Source organism: Cynocephalus volans, chromosome 2, assembly GCF_027409185.1.
Source record: "Cynocephalus volans isolate mCynVol1 chromosome 2, mCynVol1.pri, whole genome shotgun sequence".
Classification (NCBI taxonomy): domain Eukaryota; kingdom Metazoa; phylum Chordata; class Mammalia; order Dermoptera; family Cynocephalidae; genus Cynocephalus; species Cynocephalus volans.
In genome coordinates, this window is record NC_084461.1 from 148,477,778 (window position 1) to 148,503,727 (window position 25,950).

The 25,950-nt window shown below is 36.5% G+C and overlaps 1 protein-coding gene across 2 annotated transcripts in view; it reads left to right on the top strand.

The window, feature by feature from the left end:
• TENM2 (teneurin transmembrane protein 2) overlaps nucleotides 1-25,950 on the top strand; it is an 890,342-nt gene that overhangs the window by 79,523 nt on the left and 784,869 nt on the right. The gene's annotated exons all lie outside the window — the stretch shown is intronic.

Consider the following 25,950-nt stretch of genomic DNA (forward strand, 5'->3'; position numbering starts at 1 on the left):
ATTTGTGGATTTCTTTGCGACTGAGAACTGTGTTTCGTGAAAAACATTTTTTTAAAAGATAAATTGCTCTAGGTACAGCTGATTTATGAAGAAAACATCAAATGCTGTGTGGTTTGTTATGAATAGATTGCTTGTTTGCTAAAAGAATTACCATTAAAATGTTTACAAATAGATCAGTTAAGAATGTTTATATAAAATATTATAAACTTCTGGTAGAGCAGCTTTAAGTATTTTCTTTCACTTAAAAAGAAAAAGAAATTTGCAGGCAGACAGCTTGTTGTGAATGAAAAAACATAGCTAAATATCATTTAATCTCAAAACTGTGTTGAAAATACATCATTTCCTGGGTAAGTCGCATATATTCAAAAAGATGTCACTTTGTTGCATTTGAATTTATGTTTAATTCTGAAATAATTTATTCTACAGTGGGGACAAGGGGATGTGTCTTACTTATCCCTCCATTCATGTAGCTAATCAAGGTGTACTCTCAAGGAAAAATCTTGAGATTTTTGACTCCTTTCAAATCTTAACAAAATTCTGACACTTGGCACATTCAATACTCTAAGGTGCTTATTTGATAGGAAATTACTTTTAGAACTTTCCATAAAGGTATACATTGAATCCATTTACTGATATCCTTTTTCAGCTTCAGTGTGTGTCAGATACTATTTAAACGGAGGCAGTTTGATTGCCTAATAAATAAAATCACTTGTAATCCAAGAATTTATGGCACATTTTAAACTAGGTATTTTAGCAAATCTCCCATGGTTGATATTCTCACATCTACACAGTGAATCGTCTGTACAAAGTTATTTATGCATACGTATAAAATCCACACCTTTTCCTTTTTAAGTTGTACACATCCTAAAAACTCAACTAGTAAGAAGAGAAAGTTTCCAGTGAAGCCAAAGGAACAAAAAACACTTGCCTTAAATTTATCTAGCACCGTTATAGGTGGGAAAAATTTTATAATTAATCAAGTAATTTCGTAGACAAATAGTACTCTCTTTTTTCCCAGTGTTATTTGAAACATCATATTGGAACAATTTTTATTTTGGAGGAGTCTATATAATTCTCTACAAAGTGATAGGAAATAAATCCTTAGAGTGTCTTGAGTTTATCGTGTAATGCTAGTTATAATGCAGTCAGAATTGCGTAAAGAAAAATGTGCTTCAAAACACTGTGCAACTCACTCTATGTGAGTGTGACTGGCAAAGCACGAAGGAGGCACTGAAGCCAGGGTTCAAGCTAGGTGGTGGGTGGTTATTATAAAATGTTTGCGTAGAATGTCCTTTCTCTTTTTAAAAAATTTTTTGAATATTTCACATATTCAAAATATGTACATAATGCATGTTCTAGTCTCATATTTGGCCAGAAATAAAAATAAGTTTTGCACATCACATCATAAACTCTTTAAAAAAAAAAAAAAGTAAGAATGCAAACAACTGCGGGTGGAGGTGTTAACTTCAGTAAACTTCCTGCTCTTTTTCTCTGACAAATTCTGTTCAGCTCACAAAGAAATCAATGCTTTTTCATATCCCTGATTTTATGAAGTTTGGGAATGTATTATCATATAGATTGACAGTTGCCCCACTGGTTCCATACCACAACGTGGACACTTACAGAGCCGTCATTAATTTCTCACACTTGTACCCAGCAATGGCTTCCTCCTTAATAAACACCGTGTCCTTCAGAACCAAATCAATAACCTTTTAGGTATGCCTCTCTTGAAGAGGAAGTAACAAGAATCTATACTCTGAAAAAGATCTCCAATTCAGTTTTAGATTTTAAGGATACGTGGTCATAAATGAATCTTTTCTGTGGGATTCTATATGTTTTTATTTCATTTTTATGGTGGGATCTTGGGGTATGTAGTTTTTTTCACAGTGATTATTTTAAGATCTCCCTTAAAAAATTCTAATTGTGATCTTGCTACGCATAGTTGGTGAGTAAAGACAAATCTCAGAAACCAGCATCCCTTTCTATAACCTAAAGCATGTATGCAATCTTCAAAAATCATGTAGAAAAATCCCTGACTTTGCCAACAGTTCTTCCTAAATCAATGTTGATTGGGCTTTCTATTTGCTGCTGTGACAAAAATGACCCACTAGGTAGCCTGACAGTCCCATCACACTGAACACACAGGTGAACTTGTCTGTTTTTTGGTTTTTTTTTTCTCAGTGTAGACACTTCAGAGCTATTGCCACTCACAGCTCTGCATCTTACATTTTCTGTATGGTCATTACAAGAATATTGTGCTGGCTTGGGTTGGGTGCTTTAAGGAGATAAAACTCTCAGGTGTAGGATCTCTTTTCAGATGCTTTAACTCTACCTTAAAGTTAATGATGCATTGGCTAGAAATGGCAATGAGAGTTGAGAACAGCTGGGCTGAGTTTTTGCTGCTGTGAAATTTGCATCAATAGAAAGGGCTTTCCCAGTGACTTTAAATTAGAATCTTACCCTTTTTGGGCCAGCCCCGTGGCGCACTCAGGAGAGTGCGGCACTTGGGAGTGCAGCGGCGCTCCCACCACGGGTTCAGATCCTATATAGGAATGGCCGGTGCGTTCACTGGCAGAGTGCGGTGTGGGCAACACCAAGCCAAGGGTTGCAATCCCCTTACCGGTCACAAAAAGACAAAAAAAAAAAAAAAAAAAAAAGGAATCTTACCCTTTTTTTCAGTAATAAATGTCCCACTTAAAATATGTCCTCTTTGAGGCCCTTTGTATCACCTGAGTTATGGAGAAAATGGGACAGTCACTAATACACAGGAATAACTAATTGCCTCCTTAAAGATGTGGATAGCACACACTGTAAAAACCTAGTCTGTGTACTCTCGGCCCCCTTAGGCGTTTTGTTCACCTTGAGGACTTAAAGATATCCTTGAGGTTTTTGTTTTTGTTTTTCCCAGCATAATTCTAGTTTTAGTCATTTTATTTTCCAGCCAGGAAAAAAAAAAAAAGACAAAGAAAAAAGCTTGGCCATGAGATAGGCGCAAGTTACAGAAAACTAAATCTGGCCTTTGTTAAAGCTTTAAGAAAAATTATTCTTCTCCTAACCTCTTCATTTCTACCCAAAGTAAATAAGGACAATGTTCATTTTCATTTGTTGTCAATTGGGAAATTTGTAATTCTCATAATGTACCTTGAGGTTGACATATAAATGTTGGGTTAATTCCATTGCATTTCACAAAATGCATTTGTAAAACAAGCTGGCTCTCGGCACATAATGGATTTGTGTAAAGTGTATTTGTGGAACACAGATTCTATTAGATTTTGAGTCCTCTTGGCAGAGGACTGCAGTGTATCTATTTCTTCGGCAGGGCTTCAACACACCCAGGTCTTCACTGCTTGTTAACTGAGACACGAGAAATGAATCCTGAGGGGAGGAAAGGTTTTCCTTAGTACCAGGCACCTGCTCTGTAGATTGTTATGCCAACCAAGTTGCATTCATTCGTCATATGAGGTGAATTTCTTAAGTCCTCCTCCTTTCTCTTCAAAAAGCAGCGCCTCAATAAATTCAGCATTAATAGTGCCTCTTAAGTAAACACAAGACCTGCTAGTGGATCTCTATGTCTGCCCCACTTTACTTCTCTTGCATACTCTTAAATTTATTTTGTATTTTATAATCCACTCTACTCTTTTCTTCTCCTCCATCCCACATGTAAAAATTACAGAGAATGCCTGGAACAGACATAAATATTCACTATTAGCTCCAGACATATCAAAGGAATCATAATTTTGCTCTTAAGAAAAGTGAAAAGTCAGGAATAAGAAGAATAAAAGAGGTAGCTACAAAAAGCATACATTAATATTTGGCTGTACTTTTGATGTTAGTACAGGGATGATTTCTTTTCCAGCCAAATTTTACGGAAAAAGTTTCCATGGAATCTAAAGAAAATATTGTCTCATTTCCTTAAAAACAAAACAAAAAACACAAAAGAAAACTTTCAAGCGATTTTGATGACAATTATTTCAAAGTGTGTTTTTAAACTTATTTTAGTACTTACAAACTTTAAAGAGTAACATTTATAAAGAAGAGTGTGAAATGAATTATCAATGAATTGAAAAAAATAAAGGACTTAGGAATAAAATGTCACAGATCCTCAGCCTCATCTATTCCTGAATAAAAGGATGATCTCATTTTAATAACCGTGGTTCAGTTCCCCCAAAATCCAGGTATTAGAGGCCATAGGGACACCTTACTTTTTGAAAAGTTTGTTAGTGGGAGTCTTGAATATGTGATTATTATAATGTCAAAACACAGCTGAAAATAATAAAAAAGCAGAGGCAAAATTTAGAAATATCATTATCGCATGGCATAAATACACAAGCAAGAAGTGAAAGGATTGATGTTTCGCAAATGCACTTGTATGAGACTTTACAGGTTTAGGTTTTTGGCAAGTTAAGCAATGCTTACATTACTTTAAAGTAGAACAGAGTACTTGGAGGAGTGTAAAAATATGTGCTTTATTTCAGTACTGCACATTCCAGATTATAAACTTTAGTGGCATAGTCTTTAGTTATTTATATATTTCTTTCTTTCCTTTGGTGGTTTCTTTCATGTTTGTTAATGCTCCCAGGGGCTATCAAGAAATGGCTCCATTCAATACATACAATAAATAAAATGAAGCACTAAGCCTTACTTTTGGCAAGGGCAGCCTGATTGTTACATGTGTAATCTCCAGGCCTTCGGGGAGACATTGGGCTTGGTGGATAATCATTTGGTTTTAAGCTGCTGAGTTCCTGATATCAGTACTTTAACTTCAGTTGAGCAGCAAAGGCAGTAAAAGGATAAGAAGCAAAATGTCAGTTCACAAATGGAAGCCTCTTCAGTCAGAAAACTAACTTTTTTGCCTATTGTTCAGTCACTTTTTTAGTTCAGTGGTTGTTTGTCAAGGATCAAATTAAACTGATGTAATAGATAGAGGAGGTGTGCCATATATCAAGGATTAAGGTCATAAATAAAATGAGTTAAAGCTAAGAAAGTTGGTAGTATGCATTTTCTACAGATAACAGGATCAGGATGTACCTGACCAGAAAATAATATCAAACTAAAAAGAGTTTTGGAAGAGCATATGAGAAACAATGAAATAAGTCCATTAGCCATTCTGAAACTGGGACACAGCAAGTGGAAGGAGGAAATCTCAAGTAATAGATTGGTATATAGGATAGAAATCACAGATAGGGAGGGGTTATGCATATATGCTTACAGATAAATGTAAAAATGTAACTGGCAATTCAATTTTGCGTAGTATTTAATGCGAATTAAAAGAACTGCCTGAAATATTGTTCTTTCCTAGCTCCCCTAAAATCAGTTTGAAGAAGGTTGAAGGAGTCAAAAGTGGGGGTAAGCGGTTCATGGAATGTCATTAACCACAGAGGTTACCAACTGTAGTCCATGGGCTGAATCCAGCCCATCGAGTTGTTTGCTTTGGGTAGTGCAGTGTTTAAAAATTTTACATTGTTTACCAACATTTTCAAAGCGGGAGATTTATATTAGAAATTTTTATTTTAGCTTCTCTGAAAACATAAGAAGACCAATTGGGTTAGAAGCTGTAGCCACAGGAGTTCTAGTTGGCGCCCAGGTCCTTTGGTTAACCTGAGCTTCCTCCAGGTGAATCCATTCATTTAAGGTCTGACTTAGCCTTTGTCAGCACTTTTGAGTTACCGTGCTGGCCTATATAAAACTTTAGAGAAATCAGAGATAGTAAACGTTGTAGAAAGAAAGCCAGAACCCAGCAATTTTATCTTAGCACGTGTTTAGAATAGTGATGTGAAGTTCTTCTTTGTAGGTTCGACTCATCTGTAAAGTGGGCTTACTTTTGCTATTCCAAATTTCTAAAAGACTTTTAAGGCATTTAGATTAAATGGTTCAGATAAAATTAAATTAAATAAAAATCAGTTTAGTTTGGGAAGTAATAAAGGTAATTGTATAGGTAGGGGGGATTAAGTGGGTGATATGTCGTTGCCACCTTCTGAAGTAGATGCCCTGAAATAATAAAAAATTAAGGTCAAAATCTTTGATTTAACACATACACAGAGCTATTTTAATGTATCAGTATCTAGGTAGACTTTTAGAAAATAGATGAAGGAAAAACCTATTTTAAAAACTTCAGCTACTTCAGATGATTGAAGAAACCCCAAGGGCTTTTCAGGAGAAAGCTGTTTAAAGAGGTGGGAAATGACTTTGTACTAATTATGTTCAGTTTTGACCCGGCAAATGGTTTATGGAACCTGTTACAGTGAAGTGGAAGACAATAAAGCAAAGGCTAGAAAATGAAAACGCAGCGATGTAGGAAGACATCCAGCACCCAAGACAGAAAGATGCTGAGTTAAGAACAAGGGAGAGTCAGAAATGGTGTTTCCAAACCAAGAAATGTTCTTCTGCCAGTGGATAAGCAGAAAACCAAAGTATTTTTCAGGGATGGCTTTCACCTATTAGCAATATACTCCCAGTCGTCTCACCACTCTAGAGGTACTTATGAAGGAGAAAAGCTGAGGGAAATACAAGCATGTTTACTAGTGGAATTGGGCTGAAATATTTGAGTTGGACTTCTTTGGAAAAGAGTGGGTTAAGAGGTAACTTCACAGAGGTTTATACAGTCTTGAGGGGAGTAGAAAAGTTTGACACTACAGCAGTACTTCTTGTGTTAAACATAAGAAAAGCGGCATGAATTTACTCTGAAAGAGCCAGGCACTGGAAGAGGGTTGGGAAGTCTTTCTTTATAATGTATTTTATGCAAGAAATATACTATCACATACTCACTAATCCAAAAGAAATTTTGAAATGAATTTAAAAAAAGAAAATTGGTGTTTGGAAGGTAATGCACATTGGTTAATGTGCATATTTTAATACACACACATATGATAATGATAAAACTATTTTTGGTTTTATTTAGTATTGATAAAAATAGCAAATTAATCTCAGATGAGGAGATACTTTAATTTGGGGGATCCTTATTTTTTTCTTAAAAGATTGAAGCTAATTGCTCAACTTTGTACAAAACTGTGTGTGTGTGTGTGTCTTGGTATGTGTATATCCATATTGTGTGTGCATGGAGGGAGTGTTCCACTGGAAGGAGGGCTGTTATTGAGAGGGACAGACATCAAGAATATAAATTGGCCAAATTCCAGGGAGATGGTAAAGTAAGGTTATCCACGAAAATGCCAAAATGAGTATCGTAGACATTTTGTCATGTACAGTTTCAGAGCAGGGAGAGAAAAGACATGTGTTGACCTTCTTTTGCCTTGAATTCCGCTGGTCATCTTCCACTGAGAAGCATGCTCTTTAAACCTCAGATCACTTGCAATAGGTATGTTGTCTCATCCACATAAATGAGAATCCATGCAAAAGGGCCCGCTTTCTCTCAAGTCCCATGCAAGAAGTCTTGCCTACAGTGAACTGTGAACCAGTTGAGTCTGTCAGAGAAATACTATTTGCCTTGGTCAGGAGTCTGACTTCTTTGCAATATACAGATATATTCTTCTATGTCCCTCTGCCCTTCCCAGCTCCTGTCTTTTCCCCCAGTACTTTCTCTACCCACTCTGCATCTATCTGGCAAGGCCTGATCACCTCCTCAGTGAACTAATTTCTTTATTATTTCATTCTATCCTCTTGTCAAAATGAGTGGGATCATGTCTCCAAAATATGGATTAAGCATCGTGACTCACTAACATGCAGGGAAAAAAAAAAGTATTCTCTATATAATTTATTTTATTTTCATTTGTCTTTTAAAGTTTCAACTTTTGAGTCTGTTTTGTAAAGCACATAAAATATGTGTATACACACATCACACACAAATATGATAGATTACATAAATATAGAAATGTATGCTTTGGAAGTATGAAAAGGTTTATATCGATATAGTTGTTTGGCAAAATGTTAAGTGCCTATTGTATTAGACATTTTATTTCCCAGGAGATGAAGTCTAAGCAGCCAGTCACTCCTCAGAATATTTGAATAATCCATTATTTTGTGAGAACATGTTAGATTGTATTTCTTATTGTTCAGGGCCATCTGTGCTAGTCGTTTCTAACTATTTTTTGGTACAATTCCTATTTTCTTCTTTTAATTATCTGTGCTGACTTTCACTTATATGGATCACTAAAAATATTGACTTTGTTTTTTGAAGAAACCAAGCACCCCTATACATTTCCAGAGAAATTTCTGTCTTTCTCAATAGAGAAATAAGAAAATAAACATGATTTATGTCAGCAGACTGATACAGTAGGAGCAGCTTTGAGGAGGTGGAGTTTTAATTAGGTTGTAAATGAGGGTTAGGGCTTATATGAGTGGAAATTAGATGATGGATATTTCAGATGAACAAATGCCATTGTGTGGGGTGGTTGCAGAATGGGAGGTGGGGTGCAGGTGATGATGATTTTTCAGGGTACACTCTCTTAAAAAAATTTAAACCCTAATCAGCTTAACTGGAGCCTAGTGATTTTATTGAATAGTAGTAGAAATATATCAATATAGATGTGTAGCAACCAGATAAATTAAGATATTAAAATTTAGAAAGCATTTAATTTGAAGCTGAATAGTAAGAAATTAGAAGTAGGTCCATAATTCCACACTCATGCAGTACAAGGAGTGTTTCTTCCAGTTAATCTATTCTGTTTACATATACAATAAAGTATTACAGCTAGACTCCAGCGTTTATAATATTTAATCAAATGATTAAATAAAATAACATGAAGTTTTGTTACATGCAAGGAAAATAGTCATAATATTATTTTTAAACATTAAAGTGTATTTTAGGTGAACATTGGCTAGAACTATTCCAGGTTGATTAATAGTTTCTTGATTATTCCTGTTTCTATATTCTTTTTGTGAGTCATATTTTCATGCAATTTGTTTTTTATTGAAAAAACCTATAACTGTCATTATGTCTTTCTCCTCATCCATTTTTTTAATATTTTTATCTCTCATGTTTTTAATTTTGGTTTAAAATAGGATCTATTTATTACTTTCAAGCTTTCTCTTTGTCTTTATTATTTAAGCTGTTTTCTTTTTAATTAATTTCAAAGTATTATATTTTTTAATTCCCTCATTTAAACTTCTAGAGTGCATTTTGTTGTCTTTTCTTGTCTTTTAACTTTTTAAGATGGTCCTAAGATTGGTACTTTCAGTCTTTCTTGTCTAATGAGAGTAAATATACATACCAGGTCCTATAGGATGTGGTAAGAAGTATTGTCCTCACAGCTTTCTAAAGAGTCTCAGCCCCCGGCCACCCAAAGTGAAAGAGAATCTCAATGCTACCAGTTTTTCACTTTAGTAGTTACAATTGCTGAAAAAGGCTAATTTTCTATTGTTGAGTCTTGATGATGTCCAAAGTAAGGTGTGTATGTCTATCTATCTATCTATCTATCTATCTATCTATCTATCTATCTATCTATCTATATTTATTTATTTATTTATATGTATTATATGTAAATATACACGTGTATAAAATAAACAACATATCTATAAGTATGCAAAATGTATCCAAAAATATATATAATATATTCATATATATAAAAGCATGAAGAAGAAAACTCGCCTGTCATTTTATACCCAAAAGGACCATAGTTAATATCTTGATGCACATATTTTTCATTCTCTGTGTGTGTGTGAGAGAGAGAGAGATTAATATTTTTACAAAGTTGGCATCATGGTTTACAAGCCCTTATATAGCCTTAGGTTTTTAAGTAAATATACTATAAATATTTTTCCATGACAAATATTTTCTGCACTATTTAAGGGGTGCATAGTACTCCTTTAGTATAATACATTTCCTCAGTTTCTTTTCATAGATATTTAACGTACTTTTGGTTTAGATGCAGTGAAGAGGAGTCTGATGAATAAACTTCTTATAGCTGAATTCCGGTGTATGTCCCTAATTATTTTTTGGGGGGGATAAATTCTTAAAGGAGTTAGAACATACACAGTTACGCAAGTTGTAATCCTTTTCTATCAGTTTTCTTATAGGAGCATTGACTTTTGCACCAGTGCTGTGTGGAAATCACCTGGCACACAAGCCTTTTTTCTTTTTTTTTTTTTTTTTTTTTTTTGCGGCTGGCCAGTACGGGGATCTGAACCCGTGACCTTGGTGTTATAAGGCTGCATTCTAACCAGCTGAGCTAACTGGTCAGTCCCTACTCATGCTTATTGTTCTCAGGAGTCACTGGGAAGTGTCTTTAATATTTTTCCAAATTGTAGATTTTCATCTATATGAAAGATTTTTATTCTGGATTTCATTTACTTTAATATGAGTGAGATTGAGCAACTCTTCATGTGTTCGTAGTCCATGCATATTTCTTATTTTATGATTTGTATTTCTTCTCCAGATGAGATGTTGGGATAATTCTTCTAATTTTTCAGTTTGGTATTAACTTTTTACGATGCCTACAGTGACCGCAAAGTAAGTCCTATCGTACCTGGTTATTTATACCAATGGTTTAAAATGTTCAATTACAGGTGTGAAAATAACTTGGCTACATTCTCAAAAGCATGCGACATTTTCTGTAGGATGAAACACTGTGTGTGTGTGTGTGTGTGTGTGTGTGTGTGTGTGTGTGTGTGTGTGTGTGTGTGTGTGTGTGTGAAGTGCATGGAGTTGACTTGTGTTTATCAGAAATCAGGGCTAGTTGGAAAGCCATCGTTCACCAGAGAAGAAAAGCTACCTCTGAGTAGGGAAGGGAATTTTTTTTCCATATTTTAGCTGTTGTTCAGAATGCAGGACTTTATTTCAGATTGTTAATTTATAACAAACCAAAGATAGAATTGCATTATACATGATGAAAGGAAATTCACATCTACTAAGACAATCTGCAAGGCACCTTAAGGAGATAGAACTGAGTAAATGCTGTATTAAATATTCTTAAAACTTCCTCTGTCTATGGTGCCTTTGATTCAATGAGGTTAGTAATCATAAACACAGTGGTATCCCAGCTATTGGTATTTTTACAAAATAGGTAGTTTTGCATACAAGATAAATATCTCAGTATATAAAAAAATGATCTGAAAATAATCATTTGGAAGCAATTACTATTATAATAAGCATATGGCTCTGCTAATATACAATGTTGCTTAATAATTGATGTTATAGAAATAAAGAGTAGAAAAATTTCCATATTCTGAGGCATCCCCTTGCACATTCAGAATGAAAAAGACCCTAGTGAAATGCAGAACAATTAAAAGAGTATAGGTTGTCTTCCATTTCCGCTGATACATATTTATGGCTGTGAACTACAAGGCACACTGGGAAAGTAGGAAGTACACAAATCAACTTAATCTGTCCCACTGTGGTATTTCAGGCCCTCCACAATATAGTCCAGTTTTATGTTTTCAGCCCTTGCTCCTCCTTCTCCTTTAAGCATATTTTCAGCTCCAGCCCAACTGGGCTACTTATTTTTTCCGGAGAATATTCTTTCCTCCTCTGCGTCTTTGTCCATTCTTTTCCCATTGTTTGCACCGTTATCCTCAAGTCTGACTATCCATCACATTCCCATCCATCACCAAAGAATTACCTAAGATGCTGAGTCTCCTATGAAATTATTCTGGTCTCTCTAACTACATGTGAGCTCCCACCCTTTGAATTCTTTAGCATTTTATTTATCCATTTCTTCTGAAACTTAAGGGAAGTAGTGCAGCCTTTACCAAGGTAGAGAAGTAAATATTGGAGATGTATTTTGGAGATAGAATATATAAAATTTCATGATGGTTCAAATGTAGGGGCTGATGAAAAAAAGCTATCAAGGATTTCTAGCCTTAGCAATTAGATGGATTCCTAAGTACTAAGGTGGTGAATACTTGGAGAAGATAGGATTTGGGGGCTTATACATTTTGAACAAACAAGTAGAAAGGTAATGTGGATCATTGTGTGATTAAGAATGAAACCTAGAGGAGAGCTCTGGACTGGAAAAATCAGTTTGAGAATCAGCAGCACAGCAGTGATGTATATATATCCATGGAAGTAGATGAGCTCACCCAAGGAGGAAGATAGAGAGAAGAGGAGAGGGCCAGGAGCAAACCGAGTAGTAGTCCTTACATGTTGGGTAGAGGAGAAAGAACATGCAAAAGAGAATTAAACATGCAATTAAAGAACTAAACGACTGTGCCTTGCACACAGTAGTTCTCTGTTCATTCTTGTTTATGTGAATTTCACTAGGGCTCCTGATGGCTTTCAGTTTTGCTGTGGCTTCCTAATCTCTCAACCCAAAGATTCTCTGTTTCTTTTCTCTCCATGACTGCAGTTTCAATTAAAGGAGACAAAACTGGATGAATGAGCATAATCATTACAGGAGAAATAGAGAAAGTAATTAATTTAAAAAGGAATAGTGGCACAGGAACATAAATAAGATGGGCTTTTTCATATGCCTGGTAAACTAGCTTGATGGTTAATTTTGTATCACCTTGATTGAACCACAGGATGCCCACATAGCTGGTTAAACATTATTTCTGGGCGTATCAGTGAGGATGTTTCTGAAAGAGATTAGGATTTGAATTGGTAGACTTAGTAAAGTAGATGGCCCTCCCCAATGCTGGTAGGCATCATCCAATCCACCATTCTTTTGTATAGAACAAAAAGGTGGAGGAAGGTTAAATGAACTCTAACTGCTTGAGCCGAGTCATCAGTTTTCTCCTGCCTTGACACTCTTGGTTCTCGGGCTTTCAGACTCTGACTGGAATCTATACTATAAGCTCTCCAGCTCTTAGGTCTTCGGCCCACACCACTGGTTTTCCTGAGTCTCCGGCTTGCTGATGACAGATTGTGGGACTTTTCAGCCTTCATAATTATGTGAGACAATGGCTTATAATAAGTCTCTCCATATATGGGTGTGTGTTTTCTTAATTTCCTTTTCAGATTGTTCATTGTCGGTATATAGAAACATGACTAATTTTCATATGTTGATTTTGTATCCTACAATTTTACTAAATTTATTTATTAGCTCTAACATGTTTTTTGGTAGAGTCTTTAGGATTTTCTATATGTAAGATCATGTTACCTGCAAACAGAGACAGTTTTATTTCTTCCTTCCTGATTTGGTTGCCTTTTGTTCCCTTTTCTTGCTTAATTGCTTTGCTAGCACTTTCAGTGCTGTATTGAATAGAAATAGTGAGAGTGGGTATCCTTGCCTTGTTTTTAATCTTAGAGCAAAAGCTTTCAATTTCTCCAAAGAGGACATACAAATGGCAAAGCATATGAAAAGATGCTGAGCATCACTAATAATCAGGAAAATGCAAATCAAAATCACAGTAAGATATCATCACACACCTGTTAGGAAGGCCATTATCAAAACAAAACAAAAAAGTTAACAAGTGTTGGTGAGGATCTGGAAAAACTGGAGCCCTCATACACTGTTGGAAGAAATGTAAAATGGTGTCACCACTATGGAAAACAGGATGGAAGTTTCTCAAAAAATTAAAAATAGAATTACCACATGATCCAGCAATCCCACTTCTGGATATTTATTCAAAAGAATTAAAATCGGGATCTCAAAGAGATATATGTACTCCCATGTTCGTTGCAGCACTATTTGCAATAACTAAGATGTGGGAACAACCTAAATATCAAGTAACAGATGGATGGATAAAGACAATGTGGTATATACATATAATGGAATATTATTCAGCCTTAAAAGGAAGGAAACCCAAAATTCCACCATATGATACAACATGGATGAACCTTAAGAACACTATGCTACGTGAAGTAAGCCAGTCTCAAAAGGACATATGATACATGATTCCACTTATATGAGGTAACTAAAATTGTCAAGCTTATATAAGCAGAGAGTAGAAAGGTGTTTGACAGGGGTTGAGGAGGGGGAATCGGGGAGTTTTTGTTCAATGGGCATAAAATTTCAGTTACACAAGATGAGTGAGTTCTATAGACTGCTATACAACACTGTACTTACAGTTAACAATACTATACTGTACATGTAAAAATTTGTAGAGAGGGTAGATCTCATGTTACCTGTTCTTGCCACAATAAAACAAACAAAAAAATAATTCTTAAGGCTTTAGCCTGAGCATCTGGATGTATGAATTTTCCTCCAAATGAAATGATAAGTTTCATCAACTGAAACTGAAACTCTAACAAATTATGGAGTGTGCTGAAAGCCTTATTGTGAGGGGATTAAAAGAAAATGGATAACGAGACTGCAGACACAAAAAAAGACAACCCGTTCCATAAGTTTTGCTGCAAATGTGGGAAGGGGAGGCAAAAGAATATTTTATAAGAGAATGTATATTTATATGCTGGAGAAAATGGTCCAATAGAAGAAGATCCATTGGCAATAAACAAAGGAATGGGGTCTATTTCACAAGTATGAGAGCATGAGAAGTTTATCTATGCTAAAGGGAGAGGGCAGATTTTAGTAGGTGGGTATATATGTGGTGGAAGTCTGGAATGTCTCCATTAGTTGCTTCAGTTTTCTCAGTGAAGTGGAAATTATGGTCATCAGTTGAGAGAGAGAATAGAGAGGGAGGTGTAAGAGATTTAAAGAGAGAAGAGAAGTGTGAAGAAATTGTGTAGGAGAGTGGAGACACGAATTTTCATGGTCAGGTGTGTATTTGTGTGTGTGTTGTGTGTCTGTGTGTGTGTGTGTGTGTGTGTGTGTTTATCCATACTCTATTAACAAGTGCAGGCATACAGTAAGTAGAGTTTGATTTAACCATGGCTGTAGTGTTAACAAGCCAGTACCAAATGCTATGAAGCAATAGAGGGAGTACAAGGAGTTATTATGATGATTATGATGATTCACCATGAAAGTTAAGCCAAGTAAGGATGAGAATAGGAACACTACAGAATCATAGAATCAATTGATCGGAGATGCCAAGGGGTGTCAAAAAACTAATAGGGCCAGGGTGTGAGAAAGACCTGAGCTAGGAAGGTAAGCAATGGTGGTTAGAGAGTGGGTTGCTTGAAACTGAGATTGAGGAAGGGTTGCGGTTATCAGCAATGACAAGTTATGACCATGAGCATGAGTCACTGAGGCTGGATGGAAGATCAGATCAGTAGCAAAAGCAGTTCAAAGAAAAAAAAGTGAAGGTTTGGCAGAATTGTCTATGTGCACACTGAAATAACCACAACTGTGCAAAGGAGGAGTACTGAGGGAGTGACAGAGAGACAGGAGTTAAAATTATCCAAGAAGGAAGAATGATGGTGGTGGGGGCAAGGTGGCAACGTCACTGAATGATAACAAGAGTGAGCGTCATGTGGGATAGAGTCTGACGGCAAGAGATGCAAAGTTGAGGATGTTTATAAGCCATTGAGGAAGCGTGGTCTACCAGTGACAAGGAGCAGTATGTAGTTCTTTCACATCTTCAGTCCCCAGGGTATGAGGGCACAGGAAGGAAAAGCCACCACCACCTGAGAGTACTCAAGGGAAAGTAGTGTCCTTAGGAAGAGCAGAATTTCCACTGGAGCAAAAACGTGGAGGGAGCATTTGGAGAAGTGGTTGAGATTTTTTTCAGGGATTGACATACAGAGGGATAATAGACTTAATAAGGATTGAAGGCAGAGAGTAAGGACAAGGCTTTGGATGTTAAGGGATAGAGCAGGTTGGATCTCAGGAACCTCTCAACGCCATGCTGGGGTTAGAAGGACCAGCCAAGGTATGGTTTAATCTTGGTGTGCAGTTTCACTGCTGATCCTGAAGAAATATTTCCAATCTATTGCTCTAATTTAAGGCAGTGATTCCCTTGTGTTGCTGGAGAGAAGTTCATGAAGTCACCCCTTAGTGTAAAGAACTGGGTGTCCTTGAGGAGTGAAGAGAGAAAGAAGAAATATTGTCTAAGACAATGTGAGAAGTCTTGAATATAGGAACCACACCTTACTCATGCATGTTTCTACAGAATCTAGCACATTCCTTGTCAGAATGAGTCATAAAACTGTGGAACTAATGTAGGGAGAATAGGAGAGAAGGCCGGAAAATGAAGGAAGGAAAGAGAAAGGAAAATAGAAAGGCAACTCAAAATGATAAAAGATTAGAAAATACTTATGTGCTAAAACCACATTCATAAAAGACCTGAGTCTTTGTTAGATTTAATAGTTTGTCTCAAAATAATCACGAAACATATTCTAAGCCTGAAAATTAACTAAAAAAAGAAAAATGACAGTGTTTTAGTGATCATTACAATCCACTGTGTAAAGTAAAACATGGAACCCATAAAAGATAGGTTTTCTTGCAAAATTAGCATTGAGTATAAGTATGTCCGTGGTTTAAGGTCAAACTGACCCTCCTCATTTTGAAGAGGTTAATAACCCAGTGAATTAACAAACCAATGAGAAAAAGGCACAGAAAACAATGGGAAGAAGATCATTTCATACCTTCTAAAGAAAGATGCATCTTGTATAATGGGCAAGATTATATTCCTGTTATATCTATTCCTGCTGAAATGGTAGGTTAAGAAATGGTATCTGGGCTGTCTGGTTAGCTCAGCTGATCAGAGCATGGTGCCCGATAACACCAAGATTAAGAGTTTGTATCCTCATACTGGCCAGCTGCCAAAAAATAAATAAATAAAGTAAAATAAGAAAAATGCTATTTGCGCTTTGAAGATACCAGAATGACGACTTGATCATCTATACCTCTGTTAGCTTTTTTGAAATTTGAATCAAGAAAATTCAGGCTCCAAAATATAATGCAGGATCATCTTCTTTAGAATCCATAAAGTGGGCTTTGATGATTTAAAACTATCAAAGATTTCTGTCACTACCTCACCTAGGTAAACTGTGACTGTATTCATGACTATGACCTTCTTTCAACTTACAATTCGTTCCTATGAAGAAAACACTAGAAAATGTATCACTGTGATGGTATAACATATTAATGTGAGAGGCCCGGGGGCTTAGCAGAAAAAATTCTAGAGACTTGGGTTTTTGTCCTGGGTCTGCCACTAACTAGCTATATGGCGAGCACAAATGACCTAATCTCTCTAGGTGTCAATATCATTGTTCTTGATATGAATGCAACGGAGGCAGGCTAGCACAGCTATCAAGTGCAGGGATTTTGGAGTCACATAGACAAAGTGTTTGTGTCTTAGCTCTGTCCTTTATCAGCTGCATGACCTTGCTTTATCAGCTCCATGACCTTGCCATGTTACCACTAAAGCTCTCAAAACCCTAATTTCTTCTTCCATAAAATGGGGATAATAGTTGTACCTCTCCCTTATTCTTGCTGTGATTATTAAATGAGATGAGGTATCTCAAACTCTTAGCAAAGTGCCTGGCATGTAGTAAACAGTCCATGCATAGAACTGACTACTTTTTCTATTACTGTTTTTAAAATTATTTTCATTGCCAGATTTAATCAATTTACACTGCTTTTAAAGTTTATAGAGTTATCATATGCAAGTGATTAAACATGATTTTTGTGTCTCCTTCATCACCCTTGGCTATCAGGTCCTTGGGCGGAAATGTAAATCCCCGCTCTTGCATTGATTCTACACTAAAGGCGGTGAGGATTAGATCATTTTCAGTGAAAGTGGCCATCCTCTTTTTCTGGGAACCTGTCACAAGTGAGCAGTCTGCCCGTATATCAAAAAGAAATTCTAGAAGGTGATTTCATTTTTGATTTCATTTTGTTCCTCAAGGAAAGGGAGTTAAATATTAATTAAGAAGTCTAATCCAGTAAATATAGAGATGCGACCATCCCAGACTCACAGAGTTGATGATAAAAGGAGCTGTGAAAGGATCAAAGCCAATAATGAGCCAGGATGAGCAGTGTGAGGAGCAGAGAAAAAATGCTGGATCAAAATATGCAAGAAGCCCAATCGCAGGGGCACAGAACGCCTTCACTACAGGGGAGACCATAGTATCAGTCATTCTGAGCACACGTCATCAAACATTTATTGAATATCTACTACTCACTGAGGAAGTGGAAAGACAAAGATAAATTTCACACAATCCCTGCCCTCAAGTAACTCATATCCTAGCAGGAGGAAAGTGACCTAAATGGTGATAGGAGGTAGAATAGCACAGTAATTAAACACTATTCTTTGGAATGAGACTGTCTGGGTGGAAAGCTCAGTTCTGTCACTGTGTAGTTTTGGGGACATGGAGAATTACACTTCATCTCTGTGCGCCTGAGTTTCTTCACTGGTAAAATGGAAGTACCTGCACTTGGATTTGTTGTGAAGAGTAAATGAGTAAAATGTTTGAAATGGGCCCAAAGTAATACCTAATACCTCCTATAAGCAACCTTCTACATATTATTATGTAATTAAAGGTTGCACAACGAAGTTAATATTTGGTCTGGGCTTTAAGCTAGAGGAAGATTGTTCCCGGTAGTCCACAGTATAGATGACATCATAAGTTAAGGATACAATGACTCGGTGAATTCAGAGCTGTGGACATGCTGGCATGGTTAGGGAATGAAGAACAATCCCATAAGAGAGGAAGTGGTGGGGTGAAAAAGGAATTGGAAGTGAACACGGACAAGACTGGAGAGTCAGCCCAGGGCCAGCTTTTGGAAAATTAAAAATTGCATGGCAAAGCCTTCTGGCTTCACCAGTTATGCAGGTGGTAGCCTCGCAAGTTATTAACAAAGGATGTGACTGAGTTGAATTTACATTTTAGAAAAAGCATTTAAAAGTGGAATGTATATTGGGAAAAGGAAGACTTGAACCAGAAAGAGGAATTAAAAGGCTGAGAGTTGATAATGGTCCCATTTGGGCAGTGAGTTCGAGGTGAAGGATGGGTTCATAGGTAGAGGGAGGATTCCAGAGGAATTCTAAGTAGTTCCAGTAGGATGACTAGTTAGAAGAAAGTGAATAAATGAGATAGGGACTGGAGTTGAAGAAAATCTAGCAGGAAAACAAGAAGCTTGGTTTTGGAAAATATTGAGTATAGATTTTCTTGAACTTTTATTTGAGGATGTTAAATAGGCACTTGGAAATGCTTTAATGGGAATAAGGTAGAGTGCAAACCTGAGAATAAACATAAGGAAACCATCACCCATAGATTATCATTGAGGCTACATCAGGGGGTGAGATGTCCAGCAGAGGGAATATAGAGAGGGATAAAGCCTAACAATAGGATCTAAGAAACACTTCCTTTTGGGGGGCAATCCAAGGAACATGAATCAGCAAAGCAGATGAAAAAAGAATGCTCAGAGAAAAGAGGGGTGCATCTGTCCTCTTCCTGGAAGAAAGGACTATCAAGAAGAGCAAGGTCATTTATGCTGTGTGCTGCTGAGTGCTTACTTAGGACGAAGAATTAGGAGAGGGCTTTGGATTTGATATTTTTAACATTTGATGGAGCATTCTGTAGTGAGGCAGCTACAGACATTTGATTAAAATGGCTAATGGATAGGAGGGTGTAAAGAAAATGAGAACAGTGCAAACATCACATCCCGTAATACATAAAGTGCCTGCACTTCCTGTACTAATGCCTCATACGCCTCTAATGATGTCTCTTGCTGTGTGTGTTTTTTAATTTTCTACATAAAGGAGTGAAGCTACATGACAATTTTCATCATATTCTGTCCAAGAGGAATATTTTCTATATTCCAATAGGAATATATTTTATCCAGAACAAGGATACTTATGGAGAGGAGCTGATGCTTGGAATTACTAGAATTAAAATTCTAGGAATTGTGTTTGCTGAGAATCATGGATGGTCAGTAAGACTCTCATAATTTGTATAGCATCTGACAATGATGATAAAACATAAAGTCTTCAATTTTTTAAAAAGACAATGTAAAATAACTTGAATAAAAGGCAAAAGTGCTTAACTTAATGCAGCTTCTCTGCAAGCTTAAACACTGAATGTGTGTGTGTGTGTGTGTGTGTGTGTGTGTGTGTGTGTGTGTGTGTGTGTGTGTGTGTGTGTGTGTGTGTGTGTTTCGTGACCGGTACTCAGCCAGTGAGCGCACCGGCCATTCCTATATAGGATCTGAACCCATGGTGGGAGCGTCGCTGCGCTCCCAGCGCCGCACTCTCCCGAGTGCACCACAGGGTCGGCCCTAAACACTGAATTTTAATCAAAATCACTGCCCTCTATTATGCAGTTATTCAGAAGTTGCACCAGAGTTTTGATGATAAATAGGCTTCAGTGATCCATTTAAAACTATATAAACCTTTTTCAATTTGAGAAACTCTGACAGTCCAAGTTGTGGGAGTGAATTAACTATCAAAATGTTGAGAAATGGCATAAAAATCACTAACAAGATTAGTTTTTGTTGCAGTTAGTGAGTTAGTTTTGATTGTTTTCAGTTTTAACTTTGGTTGTCTTTGTCATCTCCCTAGTGATAAAGGAGAAAGTAAGGTGAAGAAGAACAGAACTCTAGAGGGTATACGACGGGGCTTCAAAATGTTCATGGAAAAATGAAATTAAAAGATAAAAATAAAAAAATATAAACTATATTTTTCAACATAAGCTCAATCAAGTTCAAGACACTTTTGTAAATGATGATACTGGCCACTTAGTCTATCAGTAAAGAACTGAGGGTCCTGGGAATTTAACCATGTCAATGCAGCCGTTTTTACATTATTAACAGCACCCTTTAAATATGTTTTTTAAGATCAGGAAACAAAAAGAAGTCAGAAAGAGCCAAATCAGGACTGCAAAGTGGATGACTGATGATTTCCCATCAAAACACTCACAAAATCACCTTTCGTGAGAGGAATGAGCAAGAGCATTGTCGTGGTGGAGAAGGACTCTCTGGTGAAGCTTTTCCAGGCATTTTTCTGCTAAAGCTTTGGCTAACTTTCTCAGAACACTTTCATAATAAGCAGATGTTATCATTATTTGGCCCTCCAGAAAGTCAATAAGCAATATGCCTTGAGCATCCAAAAAAACTGTTCCTGCACCCAAGCTTCACCATAAATGTGATGTTCATTCTTGCTTTAATGTTAACCGATTCACGTTGCTCTAATAGGGGCTCTTTTCAAATTCATGTCTTATTCTTCTTAGTGCCTCAAACTAGATCCTGTTCAGACATGTTATTACATGTTAGTATGAGTTTATTTTGGTGCAAAAATATTCTGCAATCTATGCATAGTTTGTTTTTTTATAATGCACATTTTCTATAAACTTTCTGAAAACCTCTCATATTCCCCTTCCCACTTCATTTCACCTTCCCAATCAGCAAATGCATAGTTAATGGCTCTTACCTCTTTTCTGTTGGTTCTTTAATAGAGCATACAATAAAAGAAGACAAGATTGGCAATACCATTTTTTAAAATAAGAGAAACAGTTAAAGCTTAGGTTTTGGATTCACACAGACCTGGATTTGAATCCCATCTTTTCCATTTAAAAGCTGAATGGTCAGCCAATTTCTTAAACTTTCTGGGATTCTTTTCTGTCACCAATAAAATGACAGAAGAGAATATATATACTCACTCTAAAAGGTTTTTGTGGAGATTATATGAGCTAGTGCCCTATATTATTAGTATTGGGTCATAAGTTCTGTAGTCAACCAAGAGCATAGAAAATCATATTTATAGGTAGAAATGATCACCACCCCCCAAATCCCTTACATTGGCCCTCATATAGAGAATACATGGTTTTGTGTGTACGACCCTGTACAGTGCTTGTAGTAATAAACAGAACATAATAACTTGAGCCTGTATGAGAGTACTTCAAAAGGTTCATGGAAAAAAATATAATTAAAAGATAATACAAATGTTTCCACAAACTTTTTGCAGTGCCCTCATATCAAGTGTGTATATATTTAGCATTTTGAGACACATACTGTCAGAGTTAGGCGGACATTGCATGCCTGACCATGAACAGATTTATACAGATTCATGTCTCCCATCTCACACTCTCGCTGAACCAGACACCCTCTTTCTATTTTCTTCTTCCATTCCCTAAAGTGAGGGGATTCTCCAAAGCACGTTGAATGTGATATCATGATACTGCAGTTCCTAGCCCATAATAAACACTCACTAAATAGCCATTACTACTTTTAATGCCTTTTGTTCCCCTAATAGAAAAGATTTTCAAAGAAAAACTGCTCTACAGCTTAGGAAGGGTCTAAAGAGTCTTCTTTAGAGCTAGCAGTATCAGAGCTGAGACATGCAGCCTTATTATAACCCACCTTTGTAATCCACCCTTGGGTGACCATGCTTTGAGGATGCAATGTGATTAGGCTACAATGCGATCATTTGAGTTAATTTTGAACTCTCTGTAGTCTTCTGAGAGTCTTATAAAAGGAACATATGCTTAAAGCTAATACATAGAAAGGCCTAAAAGCTCCAAATTGTGCAGCTTTTGGTGGAGTTGAGGTAAACCATTTACAAGGAGCAAGGCAGAATGGATTTGGTTATGGTTCTGCTTCCTTTCTTCAAAGATTTATCACCTTAGAAACTGCGTGGGTGTGTGTGTGTGTGTGCACGTGAGCCTAGTGCATGTATGAGTATGTGTGTATGTGTGATGGGTTTTAATTTTGGTTAATAAACAAAATTGCCTTGATACATCCCTGATATTAAAAGAATAGTACTACTACACTTGGGTGGTTTGCAACTGCTTTCTCAATGGTGCTTTTCGAGATGTCAAACCACACTGACATGTCTGCCACCCTTGATTTTTGGTAGTAAAATAAGAACAGTTTGAAGTAGCCTGAAGACAAAAACATAAATCAATGTTGTTCATAGCTTACTTGTGCTATGCTAATATATTTGCCATAGGCAAGAAGTACTTCTAAATATTAAACTAACTTTAAACCATTAGTTGAAATGTCTGGATATTCCCTCTAATGACTCCACCAACTTAAATTTTGTCTCAGTATTTCACAGGTCTTCACATTTCTCATCGAAAGTATGTGTCATGGTAGATAGACACAACAAAAACTTTCATAAAATTTTTAAAAATGGGATTGGAAGATCCTAAAACCTTGCCTGAGTGCTCTGCTGTTGATTTCTCCGAGGAGCAAAATATACGTGGCAACTTCTTCAGAAAGAACATATTAAAGTTGAAGTATAAGGATTTTTAGATCAAAAGGATAATGATTTTTTAAAATCTTTACTATGTGATAAATTATTCTGAAGGCATTATAAAGATGTACAAGCTTGCACTAGGGAATAACACAGAAAGTTGGTGGTGACTTTGAAATTAGTATAGACATAATGCTAACCTCCTTCTATCCTTGGCCAAGTCTGTATAAAACGTGATACTACTACTGTTTAAAAAAATTATTTTCTCATCATCAAAAGATTTTTCTTTTCATTTTTAGGGGTCTGCGTAAGAACAATTGCATGTTTTAAAGCATGTGAACAAGGTGCCCTTGCCAAGTTGCTCTTTATTTAAAAATAATGGTTGCATGGAGAATTGTAAGTTATTTCCATCCTTTAGGTACTTTTCATGAAGAAAATGACACCTACATTTTAAACTGATTTAACTCTCAAGATATGCCATCTGTGCCTCTCTCTGGTCTCTAGGCCAAGAGTGTCCTTAGGCTTGAGGATGGATGGGTGGAAGAAGAGAGGAGAGAAAGAGGAAGTGCAGGATTTGAGAGGCACAGGGGATATGAAAGGCCTGTGAAACTGGAGAATTTCCTGGTGCATTTCCCTTAGAGAGAACTAATGATAGTGATTTGGGGTTATGAACAATGACTGACTGTTGTTCATTAGCATACAGTGAGATCAGAAGATCCTTCATTACAGTACATACAGGATTCCTGAAGGCAAACATTATGATATGACTTGGGCTTCATGCCAATTGAGTTCAAGCTAGTGAACACAATAAAGCATTGGTATAGTGCCTTAAGAGAAATAAAGCTTTGAAGGAAGCCCTCTTAACCACCTTTGTCAGCAAGACTTCAGGCCACTCCACTAGGAAGTTTGTCACAATTGTTCTTGCATACAACTGTGTTTTTCACCACATTCTTCAGTAAATCCACTGGTGCTGATGGTTGAAATCTATACTGGCTTTCTCTGTGGTTGTTGCTTATCTCCTTTCACTCCTTAGTGCCCTTTAGCCATTGATCAGGCTTCTTCAAGTTGCTCCTATGACTTCTTTTTTTTTTTTTGTAACAGCGTGATTGAAATCTAATTCACTGAGCATACAATTCACCCATTTAAAGTATACAATTCAGTTGTTATGAGTATAGTCACAAGGTTGTGCAACCATCGGCACAATGTTAGAATATTTTTATCACTCAAAAAAGAAACTCAAAACCCTTAGTAGCCATTCCCCACTCTTCTCTACAACATCCAGCCCTATGCAGCAACCATCAATCTCCTTTGTCTCTATGGATTTGCCTATTCTGGATATTTTGTACAATTGAATCATGCAGTATGGTGTCTTTTGTGACTCGCTTCTTTCACTTAGAATAGTGTTCTAAAATTTCATCCCTGACACAGAATGTATCAGTACTTCATTCCTTTTTATTGACAAATAATATTCCATTGTATGAATATACCATGTCTATTTTTCCTTTTGTCAGTTGATGCACATTTGGATTTTTTCCCTTATTGGCTATTCCTGTGTGTTTTGATCCTTGGCATCATGTACTATTTCCAAATGAGATGATGCAAAGAGCGTAGGCTTTGGAGATACCTGCATCTGACTGCAAACTCCAGTTCTGCTACTGATAAGCTATGGGACTCTGATCAAGTTATATAGCTTTTGTGATCCCTTATTTCCTCCTTCTCTGTAGATGGGCATCCTATGTTGCCCTTTGGCTTGATGTGAGGATTAAATGAGATAACTATTGAACAATTTTCCATTTCTTGAATAGGTAGTCACATAATATGAACTTTCCCATGGAGAGCTTATATATTGTATATAAAAGTAATCTGGGTAATGCCGGGCTATTGCACTCTATTTTAAATCAAGCACGTGAAGACTTCAGAGACATCTTCTTGTATTGACAGTGTGTTCTGCAAAAGATTCAGCAAAGCTCTGTGAGAATTGTTCCTGTTCATATCTTTCTAACTCAGTCTCACCCTTTAATCCCAGGAAATAAACCCCACAAACCTTTGCCTTAATATAATGCAATTCAAAAAAACCAAATCAATGCCGGCAACTATTCCAAAGGGAGATCTAGCACAAGTCTTCCCATTTCATAGCATTATCTGTTGAGGCAAAGATCATGTAATTGATTCACAAGGTAATCCAGGATTTTAGAAACCCCAAACTAAGCCTTTTTAGGTCTTTAGACCAGTAGTGTTGTTTATCATGTACTGTTAAACCTTCTCATTTTAATTTCAGCCAGAGAAGAATACACGGGATGTAAACAGGGCCCCTTAGAGAAGTCAGAGAGCATGCCTAGAGTTTCTTTAGTAATGGAGACAAAGACAGTGGCTAACCAAGTCTTTAAGTAGAAATGTTACACCTAAATAAGTGCTGCTAAATGAGGTTGCAAAGAACGAATAGACTCTTGTTTAATTAAATGTACTTGTAAATTTTGCTGAGAGTTTGTAGTAATTCACCTTGTCAGTTCTCATCCAGGATGTTTAATGATGGGTTTGCTTTAGTTTCCAAATCAAAATCAGCTTCTCCCTCTTTACAGTCTGACATTAGGCACCCTGTGGAAATTGCATTATTTTCCACATGCATATTCATAGAATTAAGTATTATCAGTGGACTTAAAGAGCTCAATTATTTTTTGCATGCTTAGTTGTATATGCTGAAGTAGAATAGATTGAATATTTCAGGGCCTGGTTAAATCCTTGAAATACAAAATGTGAATGAGTATCAGCAGGAAACCACCAGCCTTGCTTTATCAGTTGGATTTTTAAGACAATTACCATCAATATTATGCCTTGATTTACAGTTCACAAAATGTCTTGGATTATAATGAGCAGAACGTTTTCTTCACAAAACTCTGTGAACAAAAAGAATTTTATACACGAGGAAGCTGACTGTCATCCAAGTAGAATGTCTTAAGTAAGATCATACAGTTAGTAAGTACTGAAGCAAGATTAGAACCTAGACACTTCTGACTTCTAGTTCTTCATTACATTTTCTGCATCCTGTTGCTTCCGTAGGGAATGACTTATTTCTGTACGTTTAAA